Source organism: Dipodomys ordii, unplaced genomic scaffold (assembly GCF_000151885.1).
Source record: "Dipodomys ordii isolate 6190 unplaced genomic scaffold, Dord_2.0 Scaffold160, whole genome shotgun sequence".
Lineage (NCBI taxonomy): Eukaryota > Metazoa > Chordata > Mammalia > Rodentia > Heteromyidae > Dipodomys > Dipodomys ordii.
Window position 1 is genome coordinate 2,716,934 of NW_012267376.1, and position 8,209 is coordinate 2,725,142.

The 8,209-nt window shown below is 38.4% G+C and overlaps 1 protein-coding gene across 1 annotated transcript in view; it reads right to left on the reverse strand.

The window, feature by feature from the left end:
* Positions 1 to 1,716, reverse strand: part of Sun3 (Sad1 and UNC84 domain containing 3) — a 14,778-nt gene extending 13,062 nt beyond the window's left edge. Inside the window, exon 1 of the mRNA XM_013032955.1 lies at positions 1,622 to 1,716. The gene's annotated coding sequence lies outside the window, so the exon portion shown is untranslated. The remainder of the gene's footprint in view (positions 1 to 1,621) is intronic.
* Positions 1,717 to 8,209: the final 6,493 nt, after the last annotated feature.

Genomic DNA, 8,209 nt, shown 5'->3' on the forward strand with positions numbered 1-8,209 from the left:
AAAAAAAAAAAAAAAAATGTCAGCGTCTATCAGCTTACTCTGCCCCAAACAGAACAGTGTACAGGGTATTTTACAGAAGCTGTTGTCTGATGTGTACTAATTTTATAATGGAAACAGGATGAAATGCAGGAGAAAAATCTCCTGTATCTTTTCTCCTGCTGAGCAATTTAATGTCTTTTTAATTTTTTTGTGCTGGTACATAGGGCCTTGCACTCACTCTCCCTTAGCTTTTTGCTCAAGGCTGTACCACTTGAGCAAGCCACACATCCACTTCTAACTTTTTGCTTGATAATGAGAGATGTGTGCCTCTTGTTTGTCTGCCTAGCCTGGCTTCCTTGATCCTCAGATCTCAATTTGCTGAGTAGCAAGCATCGCAGGAGTGAGCTACCATTGCCTAACTCAGTGAGATGCAATCCATTAACTTTTTTCCTCTCAGCAAAACTCATGAAAATATCTCATTTTAAAGTAACTTCAAAGTGAATATTAGAAGAGAATACTGGTTGTAGTCTATACATCTGGCTGAATAAATTAAGTTTGCTGCTTAATATAGGATTTTAGATGTAAATCCATTAAATGCTGGAGCAAGTAATTTGAAGTCTTTGGGCTTAAACTCTTCATTGTGATCATCTATGGCCACTGAGGCTAAGCTGTGTGTGAGACGATATGATGTTGTTCTCAGGACATAGTAGGGAGTGAACTCAGCCAAGTCTGGGTTTAGATTTCAGCTTCTACCTGTTGTAGGTGGGCAGCCATCCCCAGGCTGCTGCACAAGTCACTCTGGTTCACCTTCCTAATCTTTAAGTGGATTGGGATGTGATGTCAGAAGAGAACTACCTTTCTTGTTAGGGCCTAGGACAGATAATATTGTAGGCTGACAGGCTCCCAGTCTATGTGGCCATTGGTGTCTTTAGGAGTTGGAGTGATTCCAGGGATCAACCAGGGGGGGATGTTCCTTACTGGCCTGGGATGCTGCAGGGAACATATTTGTGCAGCCTCCGCCCTTTAGGGACTCCATGTGGCAAGAGATTTTGGAATGAAGCAATTTCTGGATGTTCAGAGAAGCAGACATTTTCAGAGGCCCTTGGGAAAATGGCATGAAGTATTATGCAGCCAATCAGATCCAAGAATGAAGCCACTGAGTGTTGAAAAGTCAATGCGTGTGTGCAATCTAGTCCATCTGTTTGTCCCTCCTTCCTTTGGAGGCATGGTGACCTTGGCCACTGTTCCTTCTCCCTCTGCCTCTAACTTCCAGAGACCTAGCATGAAATGGACAAGGCTTAGTCTGGAATGCTAGGTGGGCCATAGGGGGACATTAAGTGGTAGCTTCAGTCTCAGGGGTGAGATCTAACTAGCTTTGGGGCGAAGAAGAGCATTACACTGAGTAGAGTGGCAGTATAAAGATACATTTGCTGGTTTCCTTTTGCTGGAGTTTCTTCTGGGGATCAGAGACTATGGAGAATGTTTATAGAACTTTGAATGATCACATTTTAAAATAACTTCTGCCCCTAAGTTATTTCTATTTAGATATTCTCAACACAGACAAAGATAAAATACTACTAACTGAGATCATATACTAAACTTCACAGGAATGAGTTGGAACTATAATTCAGCAAAATATCACCTGGTAGTGATGCAGCCGTGAACTGTATTCTGCAATTATGGCATATAATTGTTTGGATTTTTGAGGAAACTCTGTTTCTTTAAGCCATTCATGATGTCTAAATCCTGTCAAACAAAAAAGCCAAAGCTGATTAAAAAGATTATCTGGAAAGAGGAAAAGGTTCTGTTGTGGGAGGGAGAATATAGGGAGAAGTTGAGCTAATGAGAACATTGCCCAAATAGATTGATTGTCAGAAAATATAAAAATAAAGCAATGAACTAGGATCACCCTTATAATCCAAGCTTTTTGGGAAACTGAGATCTGAGGATCGCAGTTTGACGCCAGCAAGGGCAGGAGAGTCTGTGAGACACTTGTCTCCAGTAAAATGCTGGAAATGGTGCTATGGCTCATGTGGTAAAATGCCAGCTAGGAGCTCTTTCTTGGCTTTTTTGTTCAAGGCTGATGCTTTACCACTTGAGCCACAGCCCTCATTTTGCTGTTTAATTGGAGATTAGAGTCTTGAGAATCTATCTGCTGAGGTTGCCTTCAATCCACAAACCTCGGATCTCAGCCTCCTGAGTATCTAGGATTTTGGGAATCTAACTAAAGTCAACTTCTTAATTTTCCAAAGTGTTTTTCCTATTCTGTCAGTACTTTCTGAAAAATATTCTGTCAGAAACAGTCACATGAGATCCTCCCTAAACAGTGTTGCTGTGGATGGAATGTTAGTATCTCCCATAATTAATATATTGGGATCTCATACCCAATGTTGGAAGAAGTTATTGGGGTATATATAATTAGGTCCCAAAGTCTCCATCTCCATAAGTGGGACTAATGCCCTTAGAAAAGATATTGAAAGGAGTTGCCTTGCTTTCCTTCCACTTTGTAAATATGCAGCAAATTGGTGCTATCTGGGCAGAGATCAAACTCTCCCCAGAAAGTGAATCTGCCTTGATCTTAGACTTCCAGTTTCCAGAATTAGAGTAATAAATTCCTGTTTTTTATAAATTACCCTGCCCAAGGTATGACACAGTAGCTTGATCCAGCAAAGGCTTTGTTATGTAACTCATACTCACATTCTAAAGCCTTGAGAAGTTGCAAAACAAAGAAAAATTCTTTTTTTGGTACATATTTATAAAATACTTTATGTGGAGGCAGATGACATTCCTAAAAGTAGTATGTCCTTTGGTGGCATCATGGAAGATGATGATGGTGGAAGTAAGACACTGAAGGGCAGTCCTCTATTCAAAGACAAACAGAAAAAGACTTACAGGATCCACTGTTTTACAAGTCTGAAACTCTGTTCAACAGCAGATTTGAGCTGAAAGGATCCATGAACTTGAAGAAGGGACTATTTTTAGTTAGAGGAACAGAAAGAAGAAAGCCAAGCCAAGGCTAAGAGACCTGTGGGTCATCACCAAGTGATTTAGCCTATGCCTGGGGTAACGTGCATGTCCTCTAGAAGAGAGAGAAAACACAAAAGCAATGGACTAAATGATTAGAGTGAAATCTTTTAAACCCGGAGCCCTGAAATAAACTCTTTCTGTTGATTCTCTCAGGATTTTTTTTTACAGGAATGTAAAGGTGACTAATAGATGTCAAAGGAAATTGAGGTCTAATTATCAGATGCCAGTGGCTCATGTCTATAATTCTACCTATTCAGGAGGCTGAGATCTGAGGATTGCAGTTCAGAGACAGCCTGAGCAAGAAAGTCCATGAGACTCTTATCTTCAATAAATTACCAAAAGAGCCAGAAGTGGAGCCATAGCTCAAGTGGTAGGCACTAGCCTTCAGCAAAAGAAGCTCAAGGACAGTGCCTAGGCCTTGAGTTCAAGACCCAGAACTGGCGAAATTAAAAAAAAAAAAGTCCTGAACACAAACAGATCTACTGTCAATGCTGGGTCTTCCTGAGCAAGTCACTAAAGTGGAAACTAGGAAATGCAAGCACATGTCATAAAGACAGGTCAGAAGTCACAAACAGGACATTACACAGTGGTATCTTTGGGACCATGTGATGAGGTGCAGTTTTGAGTGGGTACACTGGCTCATGCCTTTATTTCTAGCTACTTGGAAAGTAGAGATTAAGGAATGGTGATTAAAGATCAGTCTGGATAATAAAGAAGTTTATAAGATTCCATCTCAATCAATAGCTGGGCACAGTGGTACTGGCCTGTCATTTCCAGTGACACAAGGAAACATAAGTAGGAAGATCGCAGTCCAGGCTGGTCTTGGCATAAAGTGGGGCCTTACCTTGAAAATAACCAGTGGAAAACAAAAACAAAACAGAACAGAAAATAAGAGAAAACCAATGGCAAAGGAGAATGGCTCAAGTAGGAAAGCATTAGCCAAAAAATATGAGGTCCTGGGTTCAACTATTAAGAAAAGGTTTTGGTTGTCAAAATCTCCCTATCTGAGCCACTCAAATTTATACAAAGTAAAATGTGATCTATTAGGGATTCTGCTTAAGTTGACTACAACTTTTGTGATTTCAATGTATAATTCAGAGAAAGGAGCACTTTTAAATTTTTCTGTAGAAAGCTCATATTAATTTTATGACAGATAAGTGATGAAAATACTTCAAGAATATGCAACTCCATGTTTCTGCTTTCTGTAGACCCCCTTGCCTCAACTGGAGGCATTGTGTTGAAAGCTTTCTTATGATTAGTGGGAAAACTTACCAACGAGAAGAAAAGTCAATGTAAATGCGAGAGTTAGGATAATCTTCCATGATCGCACTAACCTATAAAAGCAAAAGCCATAAAAAATAATTTAACATGGTAATCCATTACTATTAACCTTTAACTTGGACTTAATTATTGCACGCAAGTCCACAAACTTGTTTATTCTTGCTCTTGATTATTCTAGGTTGAGTCTATAAATCCACTTAATTTATAACCTATTATCTTTGAAATTAAGAGAAAAGTTTTCATGTTTGTACAGAGAGGGAGAGAACTCTGAAGTTCTTTATGTCTAATTTATATTGTTTAAATGCTTGCAAGAAGAAAACAAAAATACATAATCTGGAAGTTTCAAATATAGATTGAGCAAAAGGAAAAAAAAGTTTTCGTTATGGTAGAAATTAAGTATCAAGCTAAAGAACTATGACAAAAGCCAGGTGCTTGTGGCTCATGTTATAATCCTAGCTACTTAGGAGGCTGAGATTTGAGGATCTCAGCTTGAAGCCAGCCCAGGCAGAAAAATCGATGAGACTCTATTTCCAATTAACTAGCAAAACACAAGTGAGGTATGGCTCATGTGACAGAGCACTAGCCTTGAATGAAAAATCTAAGCAAGAGTGAGGGGCACAAATAATAATTAAAAATTAAAATGAAATTATGCATAATCATTAGAAAAGAGATTAATTACATGAATATTCATAACTTAATTGGCTAGATGTATGGATGTAACTCTCTTCGTGATGGATCAAATTGTAATGGCAAAGGGATGTTGAAAAACTACAGCTTAACACCACAGGGAAACTTCAATGACCTCATATTGAACCTTTCAATAGCTTATGCGCCCTCCATAAATCAAACTTGATGACCACCAGCCAGAACAACAGGTCATTGCTGCAGCAGAGTGGACTTTTCCCAACCCACTTTCTGCTTCAAACCAAACTCCATTAAATAGTATTGGTCACATGGAGAGTGGTGGAGGGTTCACTGTCTAAAGAACCTCAGGTAGAAGTATTACAGACTCTTTTTTGTATATGTATGCTGGTACTGAGCCTTGAACTCATGGTCTATCCAAGTTCTGACTTGGATGCTCATGCTCTACCACTTGGAACACACCTCCATTTCTGTTTTTTTGTTTTTATTTTTGGGGGGAGATATCTTGTGTTTGTTTTTTAACTGGAAATAGTAGTTTCATATACTTTTCTGCCCAGACTGGATTCAAATTATAATTATCAGATCTCAGCCTTCTGAGTAGCTAGGATTACAGGGGTGAGACACCAGCACCTAGATATGGCCTCTCTTATGGGCTGAATTAAATAAAGATGATGCATGATTACATCACTATAACTACAAAAGGTTTGTTTCTGCCTCTGTCTCACTCTCTGTATCTGTTTCTGTTTCTGTCTCTGTCTCTCCCTCTCTCTCATTATCTTTCCTTTCCAACCACCTCCCCCCCAAAAAACCCTCCTAGGCCTTCACCGAGCCTCAGGACTTGGCCATTTAAAGTGAGCCCGATTGATTTTTGTTCCGATGCTGTTCTTCCTGTCCTGACAAATCTATAGAAATCTCTTAATTTTTCTTGATATTTTTGTGTCTATACAAGTGCTTCATTGGTACTATTGAAATGGCTGTGTTATTTTCTTTTTTTAATTTTTTTATCATCTTTAAGTAGTTGTACAAAGTAGTTCTCATTCTACAAAAGAGTATATGGGTACAAAGTGTCTGACAACATTGTCACCCATCTCTCTTGTGTTATTATATTCTAGTGGTCAACTTGGATGGACAGTAACTTTGATTGACCCAGCTAAGTGGCCATTTGGCCCTGTCTGCTTTCAGGTAACATTTTGTCAAGGGAAACATAGTTATTAGCTCAGAATATGTATCCATTTATGAAACCGTTTCTACTATTCCTATACAAGTGTGTAATACATTCAAGTGTGTAATACAATAGAGTCTGAAGTCTATTATCAAGCTCCACTCATCAAAGTGCATCAGCTGGTACTTTGAAGAAAACTTGAGTAATCTCTCAGGTTTCAATACTGCTTTTTAAGAGGGATGGTAACTAGGCACTGGTGGCTCATATCTATAATCTTAGCAACCCAGGAGGATAAGACCTGAAGATTGTGAAGCTAGCCTGGGGAAGGAAAATATGAGAGACTCCACTTAATCAACAAAAAAGCTGGAAAAAGGGGATGTGGATCAAGTGGTAAAGTGCCAGCCTTGAATGAAAAAGCTAAGGGATAGCATTCAGGCCCCAAATTGAAGCCCTAGTACTAACATAAAACAAAACACAATACTCAGACCCTGAGTTCAAGCCCTAGTACCAGCACAAACAAAAACAAAACAAAACAAAAAGCAGGGTTTCTTTAATATTTTTTATTGAGATTAAGTGGTTACATAAATTTCACAAATTTCACAGTATTATGGGATAGTGATACTTAGTTAACGTCACAATCACATTTAACATTCACAATGCAAATTGTCATTATCATGGTCTATAAAGTTAGGGTTTCTTTTTTATACTCTCTCCCCAATCCCCTGTACTTAATCTAAACGTCATTGACACGGAAAGAGGATGGTATGCCATAGGAAGTACTGTAATTGAAAAGAAAGCACCAGAGAGAAATGGTTGGAAATGTTTTTTCAAAACAAGAAAGGAACGAGTTATTTTGCAGACAGCAGTCGTGAAAGATATGATCTGTGTAACCAAACTGTTTCAGAAAACCATACCCATTTGCATCAGGGAGTTCTTGCTCTGACAGCAAGTCATCAATACTGGAAGTGCTGCTGGGTTCTTCTGAGCAGCTTGGGAAAAAACGCGTACCCATCCTCGGCTTTGGTCTTCAATTCATTTCCCCTGACCAAGGAGCAAAGAGCTAGTGGAAATGCTCTTTCCCTATTTCATGGAAGACTTGAAGCTACACATAACATTTTTTATTTGTGTCTTATTTCATGAGTGTTTCTCCTGCAAGAGGGAGAATCAGAGTAAGAAGATTCTGAAAAGCCTCTGAGCCTTCTATTACATCATTCTGTGTGACACCTCATAATGGCAGATCTGCCACCAGGCCCAGCTGGTGCTGAACACAGATCCAGCTCTCATCTCCCTTCCATTGCACCTTATTTTATACCCACCGGAAGGTCCCCCTATGGGCTTGCTGCTTTGTTATAGAAAATCTGGATACTTGTTCTGTGTGCTTGCTTCAATGCTATTTTGGAAAAAACTAATAAAGCATCAGCAATATTCTTTTCGGAGGCTGGGAATGTGGCTTAGTGGTAGAGGCTTGCCTAGCATGCGTGAAGCCCTAGGTTCAATTCCTCAATACCACAATCACAGAAAAAGCTGGAAGTGACACTGTGGCTCAAACAGAAGCAAAAGAAGCTTGAGGACAGTGCCCAGGTCCTGAGTTCAAGCCCCAAGACTGGCTATATACTTATATATATGTATATATATTTATATTTCTTTTGGAAGAACCCCAATACTGCCCAGTCACATCTCCCTTTTTTTCTTAGAAAACTACAACCAGAAAATTAATACATTTCCCTCCCATCTATTAAAAAATATTTTACTGCATATATATGTATTAAGTGTAATACTTTCACTGCTTTAAATATGTGATATGCTACTATTTTGACATATCTATCAAGATAACCTAATATACTCATTTTACCTGCTCTATGGTATTTTATTATATATTACATGCATATATAATATATGTTACATATGTAAAATATTAGTGTTATAAACATATGCAATATAATATATGTAATGTAATACTATATAATATATATTATATATTTCATGTATTGCATATTTACATCTATATAAATCCCTTCCCCTATTTTCTATAGCTATGTACTAAGTATAATCTTTCTGCAATACAATAATATCCAATGAATATTTTTATGCACATTAAAGGTTGTTCTTAGATGTACA